The 17,725-nt window shown below is 37.8% G+C and overlaps 1 long non-coding RNA gene across 1 annotated transcript in view; it reads right to left on the bottom strand.

Annotated features, from left to right (window-relative positions):
• Window positions 1–4,047: 4,047 nt before the first annotated feature.
• Window positions 4,048–17,725, bottom strand: part of LOC117655821 (uncharacterized) — a 38,177-nt gene continuing 24,499 nt past the window's right edge. Inside the window, exons 3-4 of the long non-coding RNA XR_004588797.3 lie at window positions 6,201–6,427; window positions 4,048–5,500 (exon numbers count right to left, since the gene is read on the bottom strand). This is a non-coding gene — a long non-coding RNA (uncharacterized LOC117655821). The remainder of the gene's footprint in view (window positions 5,501–6,200; window positions 6,428–17,725) is intronic.

The following is a 17,725-nucleotide window of genomic DNA, read 5'->3' on the forward strand; positions in this document are numbered from 1 at the left end:
ATTCCAAGTCAAAAATCTAGTTCCCATCTCTTGGCCCTTGAAGCAACTGGAGCAGATTCTGGTGGTCTTGTCTCATTTGACCTTTAGGTCTTGCTCCTCCCATTGCTTCTGTTTTGGTAGATTCTTGAATTGTTTCTTGAGTTGCCATCTGGAATTGTTGCTGTCTTGATACTTCTTTGAACTTAGCTGTCACCGATCTGGTCTGTCTTTGATCCTTGGGTTGCGATAAATCAATTAATTCCAACTCTTGAACAGCCATCTGAATTTGTAATGGTTCTTCTCCTTGGCCTGTCAAAACTCCCCCCTGAACTACTGTCAGGAGCTCTTCTTTTTCACCTTCCATCACATCCTTCTTTCTTTTGCCCTCTGGTGATTTGGGTGATTTGGGTGTGCCAGCCTTTAATACGTTAATATAAAAATCTCTTGCCTTCCATATTGTGTTAAGCCGATACCTCTCTCCTGAATAGGTCACCACCAATCCAGCCGGCACCTCCCATCTATACTGTATCTGGCGTTTTTTCAGTTCATCCACCAGAAATGCATACTCCCTTCTAGCTCTCAAGATCTTAGGGGGGATTTCTTTCATTGTCATCACTTCCTGGCCTTCAACCCGAAGTTTATTGTTAAAAGTGGCCTGTAGAATTTCATTGCGTACTCTCCTTGTATTGAAATATATCACAATGTCTCTTGGTAAATGTTTCTGTCTGGCAATCCAAGAATTAACGCGATACAGCTTGTCAATCTGCCAGCCCAGATCGTTTTTTGACTCCCCCACCAATGGTGCCAATGCCTCAGACATCATTTCTCTCAAGTTCTCTTGTTTGTTCTCCTTCACCCCTCTAAATCTTAAAGCAAATTCCATATCTCTGTATTGTATCATAGCTACATCATCTTCAGCCCTTTGAATTCTGTTCTGAGCTTCATCTAATTTATTATCCAAGATTACCATAGATTGTTTAACTTCTTCAACTTTATCATCCACCATTTCAATATTGCCTGCCAAACATTTAAATGTCTTTATAATATCATCCCTAATTTGCTGATTCCGAGTTGCAATATCATCTGACACAGCCTGTATTTTTTCATTGGTTTCATTAATTTTTTCATTAATCAAAATAGCAAGTTTCTCTTGTGTAACTTGGAGGGCTTGTTGTAACATCTCCAACGTTAAAGCCTGTGGATCTGCTGGAGGGGCAGAGGCTTGCAGTCTAGGGATATGAGCTGGGGAGCTACCAGCACTTCCTGTTCCTTTAATAGGAACAGTCTGTACAGATTTTGAGGCCATTTCCAATTTAAAATTCTTTATATTTTAATCAGAAGCCAGAAAGAAAAGTTCCTCAAGAAAAGTTCCAGTCTTAGTTAGCATTTTAAAATCCTCCTTCTATCAGTACAAAATTCTTTTCAGACAAAGGGCTGCCAGCAAAATGAAACTTTCTCAGGCTTTCACTTTCTCCCGCCCCTTCAGGCTTCAATCGCCATTTTGTTGCAAAGTACTAATTGTTACTTCCGAAGGAGGCTACAAACATCGGAGTTAGGTAAAGATACTTGCAGTCTGATTTCTCCTTGCTTGTTCTGCCTGCTGCTGGTTCAGAATGTTAAAATCCCCTCATTTCCATCGGCAGGATTGGTCGCGGCTTCTAAATCCGCTAATTAGCAGATTCGTCCCTGGTCCGGAGCAGCTTGACAAGCTTTTAGGGAGCGCACACCCTTCGCGCCCCAGGATCCTTCCTAGGGGGGTTGGGGGGCTCAACCTCCACCTATCTGCTCTTCTCTCTCCCCTTTGCCCGGGGAGAGGGTTCCAAGCCTCCAGACAGTTGTTTTTCAGCTGTTCTGGGGCTTTAACGGAACCAGGGATCGGGCGCTCGTAAAGGAGCGTCTTCGAGGCTTGCGGAGCCAAGTGGAAGTCCTAGATGCAGTTCCATTGAGGACTACACGTTGAGTGCAGTTGGTCAGCCAGTTACGAATCCATCTGGTAGTGATGCTGTCTAACCCACATTTTTCTATTTTATCAAGTAGTAGGTTATAGTCTACTTTGTCAAATGCCTTACTGAAGTCCAAGAGTCTAAACTCTTCTAAAGAGAAAGAAACATTTGTTTCCACACTTGTGTCTACTTTAAATTTTACTATCATTTTATCACTGCATACAGAACCTTACTATCTTTTCAGCTTTACTGAAGAGTGAAGGGCAGATTTTACAGATGATTCACCCCTAACACAACCATCCACCCATATTTATATGCTGCAATGTCTTTGGTCTTTGCTATCGTGTTTCCACTTGACACATGAAATAAGTTCTTAGAAATATATGATGGAAGGAAAGAAACAACTGGTGGGTAAGTGGAAGGAACTGACAGAGTGGAAAGTAATGACATTCTCTGCTGTGACATGTCCATTGTATTCAGTTACAATGATGATGTCACATCTGGAATTATGCCTACTACCACCAATGTAGATTTTCTATATCTATAAATGGGAAATCAAAAAACTTTTAAAAATAACATTTTTATGAAGTGCCAGATTGGGAAGCTCCTAACAGCTGCATCTTAAAAAGCTAACTTGATAACTAATATAAATCATATTGTAAACATATTGCTGTCCATCTGGGCCATTCCTTATTCACTGTAAAAGAGAACATGAGGATAAATATGCTTTTATAGGTGATCAGTGCTTTTTTGCTGTAAGTATAACAATTGTTTAAAATCCCAATAGAATGTACTTCTTGTATGTTCCAGCTCTGGACTCTATGCTTTATTAAACAGCAACTAGTTTAACAGATTGAGAAATGATAGGATGTTTATTAAATGCATTTAGTTCAATTATAGTTTCAGTAACTTGGAAAAAAATACTAAATTTGAGATGCAATGGTGGATATTGGGCAAAGCAATCAAGTCAATGACATGAGCTCTATAGTGAACTGCACATGGTATGCTGCAGCCTTTGAGAGGCTTTACAGCATGCTTATGTGAATGTATCTTGAGACACATTAAGTCTAAGTATGTTAATAGTACATGCATTTGACAAGTACATTATCTATGCAAGCAAAGAAAAAAAATTCACAGAGCAGAGCTGAGCTGTCCTCCCAGAAGGCTCTCAAATCTTTATGTTTTGGTGGTATCAAGAATCCCTGTAGAATGGACTGAAATAAATCTACCTGCCTGCAAACCAGGGGTGAAATCCAGCAGGTTCTGACAGGTTCTGGAGAACTGGTAGCGGAAATTTTGAGTAGTTCAGAGAACCGGCAAATATTACCTCTGGCTGACCCCAGAGTGGGATGGGAATGGAGATTTTGCAGAATCCTTCTCCTGCCACACCCACCAAGCCACACCATGCCTACAAAGCCATGCACACAGAACCAGTAGTTAAAAAAATTTGGATTTCACCACTGCTGAAAATCTCTTCCAGATCTGTGTAAAAACTCAGACCTATCTATATGCCTGGTCTCATCAATAAAATAAAATAAAATAAATAAATAAAATAAAATAAAATAAAATAAAATAAAATAAAATAAAATAAAATAATAAAATAAAATAAAATAAAATAAAATAAAATAAAATAAAATAAATAAAATAAAATAAAATAAAATAAAATAAAATAATAAAATAAAATAAAATAAAATAAAATAAAATACTGTAAACATGGCCCTAGCTATCAAAATGTTGCCAAAAGGTGGAAAAGTACTATAATAGAAAGGAATGGTTCCTCCCCTCTCAACACACACATATATTTTGGTCTTCTGCCAGGCAGGAGTTCCCTTCTTCCGATAAAAGAGAAGGGCAGCAACTTAGGGGCACAAGAGAATAGGCATTTTGGTTGACATCAATGAGATGGTGGAAGAAATGGAAACAGCTGGTAGTATTCACGAAGCAGGCACAGTGCCTAGCAGACTAAGAGGGAACGTGAGAGAGGTTGGCAAGATCATCAGAAAGAAAAGCATCAGTGACTTTGTTGGGGTGGGAGGTGTTGAAAGACCCCCATTTGATGAGCCAAGAGGAACACCAAGGAATGGAGAAGAGATTTGGATTAGATGAACCAGGATGGAACAGGTACATGTTTATTTATATGTTTATTGTTGCTTTAACAGATTGTTTTTAAATGACCCACATTTATGTATTTATATTATGCCTTGATTATTTTTATAAGTAACTCAAGGTAGCAAACATGCACAATAGTCCTTCTTCCTATTTTCCCCACAACAGCAACCTTGTGAATAACTGCGCCCTTCTTTAGCAATAAGCAAGGTCAATGCAATAACCTTTTTGTTTGTGAAACACTGTTACGGTGCTCTTTCCTTCTAATAGTACTGTCATTTAGTGAACTCATAAAAAAGAATGCAGTGGAATATTCACAGTGGAACATCAGACTACGTAGTCCTTTGTGGCAGGTTAACAAAGCTTGTTTGATCTGAAAACAAAAGAGCAGATTAAAGCGTGCATGAAGGCTGTTGTGGGGGGAGCCCTCTCTGCAGTTTCATCATACATCACAAAGCAATGAGGACTTGTGATACATTCTTAAATGCCTTATTCCCTTGCCCTTTGCAGGAGAGAACTTTTACGAAGATTGCTATTGCTATTGTTTATTTTCCATTCCTCACCTTCAGGAATGAGACTTGTTTGTGCATTTCCTACTCTTTCCTTTGGATTGAGGAAAGTGACCCCCCCCATCATTTCCCATACCACCAGCCTTTGGTCTGCAACAGATGAAAATTATGCTGACATTCAGCAGGCATCTGGTTGCTCCCTTTCCTGCAATGGGATCTACTTACCAACACTTCATGCAAGAAGATACATGTTCTACAGTATTTCATGAAACAATCCAGAGATACCTGCCTAAATCTAATCCTTCCTACCCCCTGGCCTCTTCTAAAAGACAAAAACTTAGTATTATTTCTAGATGCATTTATGGATCAGCTAGAGAGAACAAAGGCTTCTATAGCAACGAAACACAAATTTAACCCAGCAACAGACCACTTAGGATGTCATTACTGATGTTTTGTTGTGCTCTAGTGAACCTTAGTAGGAAATCATTTCCAAACAAAAAGTTCCTATCCCAACTCTGGGATCTATGGCCATGGCCACAATAAGAGTTTATTCATTATGGATTGTAACTATAGATATTCTCCTACAAAGATATAACAAAAGGGCAGATACAATTGACCATGCTCATCCACAACCAGATTTTCTGAAGATAAACACTAGGATTTATGCCTTCTGAAGTTTTTTTCTGCATAAGATCCAAAGCAGGACAGTCATGGCTTTATGCCATTTCAAAACCATGTGAATGAATATTTCATGAATGTGCTCATTCACTTTACACTCCAGGAATACTAACCTATAAAGTTCCAGACATTCAGTTCACTGTGTATATATACTACCTGCAGCAACTGTACAAGGATAAAAAATTCCCTTCAGTGGATTGAATAACATAGGGGAAGTTGATAGGAAGTGAATGTGGATTGCTTGCTTAGTCATGCAGTATTTAAACTGCATATTCAGTCAGTGGCCTGCAGGTAAAAGAAGAAAGACAGGATCATTAAAAAAATATTTTATAAAATGCAATTGAATACATATAAATTGTCACCAGGGTTCCCTATTTTACATTAAGGGCTGTTTGATGAAGTTTCTCTGTATAAACAAAGAAAGCAAAGAAATGTACCTACTGTACAGGTTAATGGAGAGCCAATGAGAATTATTGCTGACATCAAGATATAAACACATATATAGATAGTTAATATAATTTATTGACATATGGTTCTTTCTCTACTAAATAAACTTGCATCCAACAAAATATTCACATGCTTTTTCTAAAAGAACATGTGAAAATCATATGAGTGTTACAGATATTTGCATCTACTCCTCTGGCCAGATACTAGAAAAATTCTGAAAATTTCATGATATATAGTTTCTTCTTAATATAGACACAAGCATTTCCCTTTTTTTCTTTTGAATGTATTTTAAAGGCATGATATGAAGCAATCCTAGAAATAATGCTTTGTTTTTTATATTGCAGTAATTAATATAGGTATATAGACTCTTAAATAACATGTACATACACACAGACACATCCACCCACACAGGCACACAAAGACACTCTCATTCCATGCACCTGCATTTCTGTTACATGTTTTTGCTAAGGGTCATAATATTTACATAACATATTTAAAGATGCATATTTTTAGCTTAACACTGGGCACCTCTTAATACCTTTTGAATGTTGCCTGTGTTCACACAACAGCCTTTCTTTCATTCTCCAACCTCTGTGGAAACCAGCCAGTTGTGGGCTTTTGAAATAAAGTTGTTCTCCGGGCTATTTGCATGATGTGGAGTGCTTCGGTTACCATGAACCAGATAACTTGACAGTGGATGGTATCTGCCCAATTCCTATTGGCCACTTTCAATTGATGCAAACAACCCCCTTCCCTTCCAGTGGCCTAGAGGAGGTAGAGACCGAGAGAGGTTCATGCAGTGATAAATACAGAAATAGGGCCCCTTGAAATCATATTTTCCCTCCAGTCCCAAATCTACAACAACATCAACAGCTTTGTCAGCAGGTTGTGTACAGTGAGTATGACTGAATGACGATTCCTTCACCCAATGCAATCAATAGAGATGGCAACAAGAATAGCAAGTCATGCAAGGGATCTTGGAATGATGGGCGTCCTCAGCAGTGGTGGGTTGCCCCCAGTTCACAGGTTCTATAGAACCGGTAGTAAAACTGGTGGGAGGTTCCGCCCACTGACCCTGATGTCATCAAAATGCTTCTGCGCATGTGCAGAAGCTTCTGCGCTTGTGCAGAAGACCGTGCGTGCACGCGAGTGAAGTAAGCATGCACATGCGGCCCCATTGCGAACCGATAGTAAAGGTAAGTAGAACCCACCCCTGATCCTCAGTGACCCCATTCTTGTTGATCAAGCACTGTGGGTGATTTAGGTGGGCAGGAGCAAATAGACAGGATCCTTATCAGGAAGCCTTTGCACCAGTTTGCACCCCATGCCCCATCAACAGCCGAAGTTCATGCTGAACAAACTTCTGATAATCTCCTAGTCACCCATGGAGGAAAGGGCTGAGAGGCAAGTTGTTCAATATGACACTTCTGCTGCAGCATTCTGTTTGTCAACCTTTAGGTCCATCACCACCTCTTGATGGATCAGGCACTCAAGCATGATCTAGAGATGGGTTCCTGGAGAAGCGGGGTGGGGGGCAGCTTTTTGCGCTTTAATGGTATCCCTCTCAGATGAGGTTCTGACAGATAGCCAAAACCATCCTCTAGCTTTCTATTGGAATATGCCCCCAGCCCCAGTTCTGGTCTCGATGCTTTCCCCACTGATGGGACTATGACAGAAATAAGATTCCTTTCTCCTTTTTGTCTGCTGGTTTCTTACCATGAGCACACTTAGCAAGCAGTTGCAACAGCTAGTTGTCCCTTGTGAAAAGATGGTGTGGATTGGGGGGGGGAGCCCTTGACTATTCCACTGCCTCAGCAGTAAGTAGTTTAATGTGTTTAGAGAAACTTGCAGGTGATGAGATGTGGGAGCTTTGTGGTTATTAGAATTCTACTTTCCCCTCCTGAATAGCCCTCTCTGCAAATGCTTTGCAAGACCAATCTGCTATTTATGAGCCTGCTTTAGAAATATAAGCACGTTACGTGTTTCGAATACATTTGCTTACACATGAGGATTCTGTACTCAAAGCCCACATATAATAAAGGTTTTTAAAGGCAAATATGTAAAACAAGTCTCTCTCTCTCTGTGTGTGTGTGTGTGTCACGCATATTCATAGTCTGGTTCATTTTTTTTCATTTGAGCTTAGAAAGCTATATCTGATGCTATATTTATTACAAAGGAAGACTAATTTTCCCCCAATTTAACTTTCCAATTATTCACTTAGAATAATTGAGAATGTGATTTAAACTACCTTGTCTTAGCTTTATACATGAATTGCATTAAATTCACCATCATTTTTCTTTTATTAAATGTGGCATTTTATTTTCAAAGTACTAGTCAAAATATAAACAGAAAATCAACACGGAGGGGAGAGGGGCAGGGTGGGAAGGTCATAATTTGAATGACCTATTTCACATTCAAAATCTGACTACAACTGCAAAAATATTTTTCCACAATGAGGTATTTTTATAAACATTTGTCTTTAGGTCAAATATGGATTGAAATTGAATCGGGGTGAAATGCTCCCGGTTTGGATCGGATCACCTGATCCGGTAGCGATGGAGGCGGGTGGTTCGGAGAACCGGTAGCAAAAATCCCTGCCCCCCTCCATTGCCCAGCTGAGCCGTGCAATCATCAGAGGCTTTTTTTTACAACCTCATTGGCCGAAAAAATGCTTTTAAAAGTAAAATAAAAAAGCCTCTGATGATTGCGCGGCTCAGCTGGGATAATCAGAGGTTTTTTTTAAAAAAGAAAGCCTCTGCCAATCAGGCAAGTCAGCTGCGATCGTCAGAGGCTTTAAAAAAAAAAGAAAGAAAGCCTCTGCCGATCAGGCAAATCAGCTAGGATCATCAGAGGCTTTTTTTAAAAAAAAGAAAAAATGGTTTTAAAAGTAAAAAAAAAAAAAGTTGGCCATGCCCACTCAGTCATATTACCCCCCCCACCAAGCCACACCCACAGAACCGGTAGTAACAAATTTTACATTTCACCATTGAATTGAATGTATAGGTATGTATAGAAATTGAACCTGTGATAGCCACACTACTATGAAAAATCTTTTGCCCTACATTGTGTTGTCCTGAAGAACTAACCATTTCTTTTTCTATTTCTTGATGAGAAAAAGCATTTAAAGACTTCCAGCAACTTCGGCTGTGGCAAGTCCCAAGAAGAGGACCTACAATAATATAGGACAGTTAATTATTAGCATCTCTCTGCATGGTTTTATACACCAGTTTTATGATGCTCAAAGGCAGGTGGTCTCAATTACAAGATGAACTGATGCCCAGGTCTTTCTGGACATTGCCATGTGTTTATTGAGTGACTGTTTATCATACATAGCAAAATATTTCTTTCCTTTAAAATTTAAGGGACTGAATTCAAATTTCATTTCAACATTCTTAATTGAACGAAAAAATTTCACACACAAATAACTCACCCTCCTCTCCTGCTACACACACTTTGGGCCAAAGAATTGCCCAAAACAAATGAAGTCAGTTTGTTTTCACAGCTGCTAGTAAGACATCATGCATTAAAGTCAACCTGTCATATTAAATGGTTATGAGTTAGCAGTGGAAATTTTTTGGAAAGTATTAATTTCTCTTGCTGAGAAATTGCAGCCTTAACCCACAGGGAATGCCAATTGTGGAGAGTTTTTCCCCACAGGCAGGAGATACATCACTTGCTTTCCCTCACATCTTCCTAATTAAAAGTGAAACAGTAGTGTTGCTCATTGATTTTTTTTAAAAAACTGGTTCAGAATAAGACTCAACATTGATGGCTGCATCTAGTATGCCAGCCTAATTTTGTATCACCTCACAGCCATGAAAGTGGCATACTAGTGTGTTGCATCTGGAGGCCACACACGTGACAAGGATGGAGCAGCTGATTGGCCCGATCGATGGCTACCTGCCGGTGGGAAATGGGCATGTCCTGATTGGCCCAGACAGCTCGGTATATTTAAGAACTGTCAGTGCCTCAGAAGCTGCCCCGCTCTCCAAGGTCCTCAGCACTGAGCGGGTCTGATGTTAGCTGTTGTTGTTAATAAAAGTTATTATTAATTCGCCTTGCCTGCGCTCTCATACATTGTTCTCAGTACAGAACACTAGTGCAGTTGTAAGGAAGAACCATCAGTATCAGATCCTTTTCTAGCCTCAGACCAACCTTCTTCTTGCTTTCCTGGCCAGCAACAGCTATGGGAAGCCATCATAATTGGAAATATTTTGTTATAAAGTGCAATAAATATAAAACTCACATGGATTGTCATTCTTACAGTACAACACAATTCACATTGATTCTGAAATAAAACTTATTCAGTTCAGTAGTTTCATTCTCCGGTAATTATGTGCAAACTAAACTACTTGCTTTTAAAATTAAGCAATCCAATTTACTGCTGCATTTCCAGTATTACTGGAAGAATATGCCATTAAAGCCTTTTGATAAAATGAAATGGTTTCTTCAGACAAAAAAGGAGGAATACTTTGCATTAGCCAGAGGATGATGGCACGTAGTTTAATTGTGTGCTTTTTCTTTTCATGGCTCCAGACAAAAAACCCACCTGCAATGAAGCAGGTAAAGAGACTAGAACGGATATTCAAGAACTCTTTCTTGTCCTTTTATATATAGTAGGGTATCCAATTGGGCCAACTCCATCCTTGCAGGAAGCCCATTTGAGTAACATGAAATAGATGTACTGTGGCATCCAAGATCAATGCAACTTTGATTTATAAGCCATGCCAGTGTTAATCATGAAAGCTGCAGCTGCATGGAGAGAACTGTTGACGTGAATGCACCTGCTGTTCTCTCAATTTATTTAAGTCTCAGAATATCTACCCCTTTTGGGGAATGAATAAATAGCAAAACCTAATTATAAATTAAAAATGCTCAGTTCTTCCTCAGGTATAGACATCCTGGCAGCCTGTAAGGACTGTTTGGGCCAGAGACAATAAAACAGAGATATGAAGGCAGCTATTGACTTGTTTCCACTACATTTTAAGTAGCATTTTTTTCTATTACAAAAATGCAACTTTTATTTTAAACTTAATGTTGCCACTTTTGGTTGTCTTAGCCAGGAGTTGTAGCAAACTGCTTTAAGAGAATGTGCAGAAATAAAAATTAAATAAAGAACCAAGATCTGTTATATATTTGAACAAAACTATAATTGTAAACAGTGCTACAAATACAACGTTGTTATTCAGTATGTACAGAATGAGGGTTTGTGGTGGGTTCATAGATATCGTATATGTAAGAATGAGGACATCAGGTGTCCAATTTGCAGCAATATCCAAGTAATTATGCCTGACTTGTTAAGCAAATGCCTTTCAGATGGAACAGAACTCGTAGCACTGTGGACAAAACAAGCTGAAATCCCAATGAATCAGATTGCAAGGCTGAGTAATAGCGCTGTGGAATATCATGATACTTTTCCTTAGGAATCATATTATCTGATATTTCATGGCTGAAAATGTAGTTGAAAAGCAAAGGTAGCTTATTGTGCTATTAGAACAGAATTTCATTTCTTTATCACCTTAAATACATCTTTATCTTCATCACCTTAAATACATCTAGTTGCTCAAATAATGTCTAGAAGATCTATAATTATTTGCCCAAATCATTCTATATCTAGAAAATACTCAACTGTGTGTCCTGAAGAAAACAATCCTGCTTTTTATCTCTTTGCACTTATACTGGATAATTGGTTTAAGCTGACTCCAAACTGTTTTGATTCTCAAAGAACTTTTCCATTGTTGAATAGATGAAATCTCTTTTACTGTTTATACATGCAACTTTGCAAGGCTGATTAATTGTTTAATTACAACCACCATGGAGGTAAATGCCCTTTAAGAACAATGGGGAATTGTCATTTTTGCAATAAGCCTTGAGGTAATGCCAATGAGAACAAACCTGTTTCCTGCATTAAACATGGCAAAAAACAATGGCCCATGTGTTTATTTATTTTTTTGTCAGCTAAATGTTTGAAGGTAAAGCATAAAGATAAAACACATGCATGGAAGAAATAAAGAATAAAAGACATGTTCTACTTTGCTTGATAGAGAGGTATTGGTGAGCCATTAAATTGATTTCATTATCTTTACTCCACTTTCTGCCCTCCTTCCATTCTCTTTTCATTTGGTTTTATTTGGTGAGCATGCAGATATGAAAAGCAACCAGCTTTGTCTGGGCATTACATATTTTATCAGAGCATAGACAAGCCTCCACAGCCACATTCACACTCAGAGCTGCTAATTCAGACACCTCCCTATTTCTACCTCAAGGATGAAAGCCTTTAGCCCAAAGAGACTTTCCTCAACCTCTTCCCTTTGGCAGAGGAAAAAGTTCTCCTCTCCATTGTAGTTTTGTAGCAGGAAGGAACAAACCCAAAGTAACATACTGGAGGATGAAAACATGCTAAGGTTAATGTTGCTAATGGTATGCTCTGATTAATGCTTTCAACACTATCAGAATCTGGGAAATCTCATACATCAAAGAGGACCTTCTGGAAATCCCTTTAAGGACAGGAATATCTGTGGTGTATGTGTGTGTGTATGAGTGTGTCAAAAAGATTCAGTCAAGATTAAAAATGCAACTGCACAATCAAAAAATTGCCCCTTTTTAACATGCATGTGAGGTGCACATCTTAATAAGTGAAAAGGTTATGATTATATGATCCTGTCACTTTGAATTTTTAGACAATTTGAATTTTTATGTCTGCAAATATCGCAATTGCTGCCATTCCCCATAATTAATATTTTGATCCTAGAGGTTTTAATTAGCATGGTGGAAACTGTCATCCCATTCTTCTGTTTTTGCTTCAAGCAAAATCCAATCAGTCACCAATTCCTGAGTGTAGGGACAAGCTGTCTTTCTCTTTCTTTCTTTCTTTCTTTCTTTCTTTCTTTCTTTCTTTCTTTCTTTCTTTCTTTCTTTTTCTTTTTATTTCTTTCTCACGCCTTCCTCATCCTATGTTACCCACAACAACAACCCTGTGGGGCAAGCTGAACTGAGAGAGAGTAACTGGCCCAAGGTCACCCAGCTGGCTTTCATGGCTAAGGTGAGACTTAGACTCAAGGTCTTGCTTTGTAACTTGGTGCCTTTTCTATTATTAGACCAAACTGGCTCCAATTTGACCAATTGGCTCCAAATAGACCAATTTGTCTATTTCTCACTCACAAACATTTGCAAAGATATTGCCTATCTGTGTTTTAAAACTACTTTCCAATTCCAACTATATTAAACTCTTTTGAGGGAATGGTTTCTCTCCAGCACTTTGTCGTATGAGGGGGCCTTGGTGATCTCTGAGCTTGGTTGTTTTCTTGCAGATGTTTCATTACCCAAACTAGGTAACATCATCAATGCTAGCTAGTTTGGGCAATGAAACATCTGCAAGAAAACAACTAAGCTCAGTGAGCATCAAGTACCCTTCATTTCAATCCTGAGTTCTAAATATTCTCCTTTATTGATACTTTCTACTATCCTGTTAGCCAATTCCAAGTGACTGCAATACTTCTCCTGCCAGGCTGGTTGCTGTCCTGGGCAGCCAGTTTGTCCTAGGCTGCGGGACTTCTATAGGTTCTTTGTGGGTTGGCAGTTTTTATTTTCACACGATCACAGCTTCTAACTTCCAGTCTGCTTCTTAATTAACTTTGCTTATGGGAAGCTGGCAGAAAACATCAAAAATTGTAATCACGTAACCTCATCTTGTTGCAACACTAATCATGAGCCAGGTGCACGTTCCAGAATCAACATCATGTGACCATGGAGATGATATGACCACCACAACTCTGAGGATGTGTCCTACGTCTCCCTTGTTCAGTGCCAACACAAGTTTGAAAGATTGCTGAATGAGTGGTTTTAACCTGAGGGCTTGCAATGCTGCTGTTTGTTGTCCTTACCTTATTCTCACCTAATAAGAGATCACTCTTTCTGGTGCATCATTTTGTTATTAATTGGGTACACTTTATTTTTTTAGCTGGGTCACTTTTTACTTGGACATTTGGCAGATGTTCTTAAAGAGATTGCTTTGGTTCCAGCAAATATTAAGTACATATGCTTAACTCAGTGAAAAAATAATGCATTCCCCATTTTTTGCATTGTTAGGTCAAGATTTGGCAATTAATATTTATGGAGGAATTTTGTTTTAATGGCTCCCACATAAAAGATTTAATCTCAGCCTGAAAAAAGTACTTTGAGATTATTAATTTAATTCATACCCAAAGCAATCTTTAATATAATAGAAATTGAATTGTCCATCAGTAAATAATAGGTGTGGGCTTTTCCTATCCTACTAAGGAAATTACACTACTGCACATCACTCTATATATGTATAGTTACTTGAATTTATCCTAGCTACTGTGAATTTGCTGATATAAGCTAACAAATAAGATCTATATATTTACTGTCTCTGTACTCAGAAGAGCCCTTTTGGCATAGGTCATAAAAGTTGGTCATATGATAACTTTAATATTTCATTCCAGCAATCCTGTAGAGGAAAGAAAACATGGTAATATTAGATTCATTGCAAAATGATATTCCTGTGCAATGAATTTCCTCCCACATCCAGACCATTGTTATCCTGTCATGGTGAGAATATCCAATATAGAATTAACTAAAATATTTAGTTTGAACTGATTGAGCTGTAGGGATAATCTCATGTTATGCCCTCTACAGTATCCTTAAGTGCTCATGAAGAGATAGGCTGCTCTGAACATAAATATTTCCCAAGAAATATCATCCTTAGGTTTTCTATATCAAATCTAAAGTTACTTATCTTAGTTGTGACAAATGTTAAGCATAAAACGAACCAATCTACCAACAAAATGATTAATAAGTTTCTTAATTATAAGGACCAGATATAAATTCTCAGGAATATAAAAGTGGTAAAGGATATGGATTCCTAACCAAGCATCCCCTCTTGCTAATCAACAACCTATAATTTAGTGCTGCTGCAAGGATCAATGAAGGCGTACCTGGGAACAGAATGGGACAACTTGCCAGAGCCAACTCACTGCAGCTAACTCGCCATGGCCAACTCACTACAGGACAACTTGCTATGGCCAACTCACCTTGGGACAACTCACTGTGAGACAATTTAACAATTCTATTTAATTATTTAAAATAAAAAATATTTTAATTTTTGCCATTCACATTTCATTCTGTCCCTCCTTTTGCATTCTTTCTTTAATTATTCTAATTTCATTATTTTTTTTGATATTAGCATAACTCTTGTCCTGCAACGAGTTGACTGTGGTGAATTGGCTGTGTCCATGGCAAGTGGGCCATGGTGAATTGACCATGGCAAATTGTCATAGACCCACCTGGGAAGGGGTCCTTAATACTAACTTAATTATCTAGATCAACATCCACTTTCAAAATCTATGAACCAATCTGGCACCGAAGGGAGAAGTTGCTTTTGTACATTACAAAGAAGAAGGAAACAAGGATTTATCTCTTCTGCCTTTCTTTAGAAAACTCCAGTTTTTGGCAGCAAGCAACAGCGGAAATGCCTGCAGCTGGTGGCAATGAATGGCTAATATCCCTTGTCTCTTGCCCCAAAGGACTTCATTTAGCTACAGTATGTAACTGTGTAATTCAATTCTTGCTGCTCAGAAGTAAATCCACTGAATGATATAACACTTGCTTCCAAACTGGTATGCATAAATCTCAGATTTATAGATACTCAGTATTTCCAAACTGCCAATACTATATTTCTTCTTTGTCTACCTGGCAAATGCCACCTTTATTAGATTTTCTTAGATCCAACAGTGCAGTGATCTGTGGCATCCTATTCGGATGCCTTGTTTTGAAAATGTAGTTCTGAGAGCCAGCAATTATTAAAAATAGAGTCAAAACAAAGTCCCTTATGTATGTGGCATAAATTTAATATGGATTCATCCATTAGTTCAATTAATTCTTAATGTGCATATATATTAATGTGCATATTCTGTTCCAGGAGATAATATTTAGAAAATGTGTATGCTACACCTGAAACGAACAAAATGTTAAAAAGTTATGGCATTTATGTAGTTACTTACCAAACACATCTAAATTATATTAAAGTAACCAAAATATTTTTACAATCCCCAAGGCATTGAGCACTCCTAATGTTTGGAAATTGAAAGTTGAAAAATTTGACACGCCCTAAATGGTCTCATACCAATATTCAGGACCGGATTTAGATGAAAAGAGGCCCTAGGCTATTCCACTTATGAGGCCCTTTCACCTATAGTGAAAGTGTAATTTTAATTTTGCTAACAATTTGAATGTAGGCCCCTCTTGATCTTGAGGCCCTAGGCTGAAACCTAGTTAGCCTATAGGAAAATCCGGCCCTGCCAATATTGATAACGAACCATGGTAAGTTTTCCTCCATTTAACAATGATACAAGCATGTCCTGGTAATTGCATTTATATGAGGTACTCTCAAGACATGGTTTTCGTCTCATGTCTCCCTGTCTGAGTAGCCTGGATCAGCCAAAATAGTGGAAGTCCAGTGATACATGGAGCTATATAGGAGAAATCCTCTCTGCCTGCATGGAAAACAAAATATGTGACAGAGCAATATAAAACCCTCTGCTAAATTCATTATTGTTTATAAGCTAGTATTTAGGTTCACAGAAGGGGGAAAGAGGTAATGGAAACTTTCCATTTACTTTTTCCTGCCGACTATAAACTAATATTATATTTTCCAAGGGCACAGATATTGCTGATGTTTGCTTTTAACTGCATCTCAGAATTATTTTGACAAGTATTGCTTTGTTTTCATCTGAGCTATCTATAATTTTTCATACTGGGCTGCCTACAAAGATAACCTATCAGTCATGCTCTGGTGCTTAAAGGCTCCAGTGAGATCAAGATCACATTGTGTTAGGCACTGGGCATGTACACACATTAAGAAACCTCTCCATTACAAAGACGTAGATATTTAAGCAAAACAAGTCAAATAAAAGAAATACTATGTCCACAGAACCAAGAGGAACTGCCAACCAGACAAATCAAATGGCTGGCTCAAGGTCAAATAGAGGACTATAACATTATAGCAAGCATTGATCACATTTTTCAATAGTATTGCTTCGAGCCAGTATTACTTTGACAATATGGGCATAGAAAACCATGATATTTTGGGGGTTTTTGAATGCCAATCCAGGAGATAGACTTTTAAAAAAATAGACAGGTCCAGGAAACAAGTTAATGTGATTAAATTAAAAATAAATTTAATTTATTATTCTTCGTATTATATTTTGTTGTAGATAAATAGTATCACATTAGATATTACAACTCAGAGAGGTATCTGGAAATCCTTCAGGACTGTATGCAAGGTTTTGGTTGCTATAAGTGGCCTGAAGCTTCAAATTGTGCATTCTTTGTCTCATAAACCTTAATTGTTGATGCTAGACATGAATAAGTTTTTGTTTAAAATTTCTAAGATGAAAAAAGGAGAAAGGAACGTGCTTACAGCATAACCATCTTTCTGGAGTTTTTCCACCTGGATGTGGAATCTAAGTCCCAACAGATGTGTTGGGACTTAGATTCCCAGAAATCCCAACTAGCACAGCTGGAGGGCACAGCTGCTTGGAATTCATCTGAATTTCTGACAAGTGAGGATAATCTTTAAAATGATTATAATATAATGTAATGTAATGTAATGTAATGTAATGTAATGTAATATAATATAATATAATTCCACAAATAATTCCATATTTGATAGTTCCAGAGAAGTTTCAAATGTTCTTACAATCTCCAATTATATTTTGCAATTAATGCAAAATATCATTGACCCATTATTATACAAAGAATATTAGCTGTATTAAAAAAACAACAACCATAAATTAGATGAAGATTATGAAACAATAAATTATGTATGCTAGGACAGTTGCAATTTGCTTGAGTTTCTGCTGCACAATGAATTCTATTACTATATACCAGAAGATATTTAAGAGTTATTGTTCTAAAATGGGTAGCTGTTGATACAGAAATGGAAAACAAATTTCAGAGAATGTTGTACAGAACATGTGTGAATTCACTGACAGAAAGTTAATTTCTTTCTTTTACAATAGTATATTTTTACATCATTGACAC

The sequence above is a fragment of the Pantherophis guttatus genome, chromosome 7 (genome assembly GCF_059756535.1).
Source record: "Pantherophis guttatus breed Tessera chromosome 7, ASM5975653v1, whole genome shotgun sequence".
Taxonomy (NCBI): domain Eukaryota; kingdom Metazoa; phylum Chordata; class Lepidosauria; order Squamata; family Colubridae; genus Pantherophis; species Pantherophis guttatus.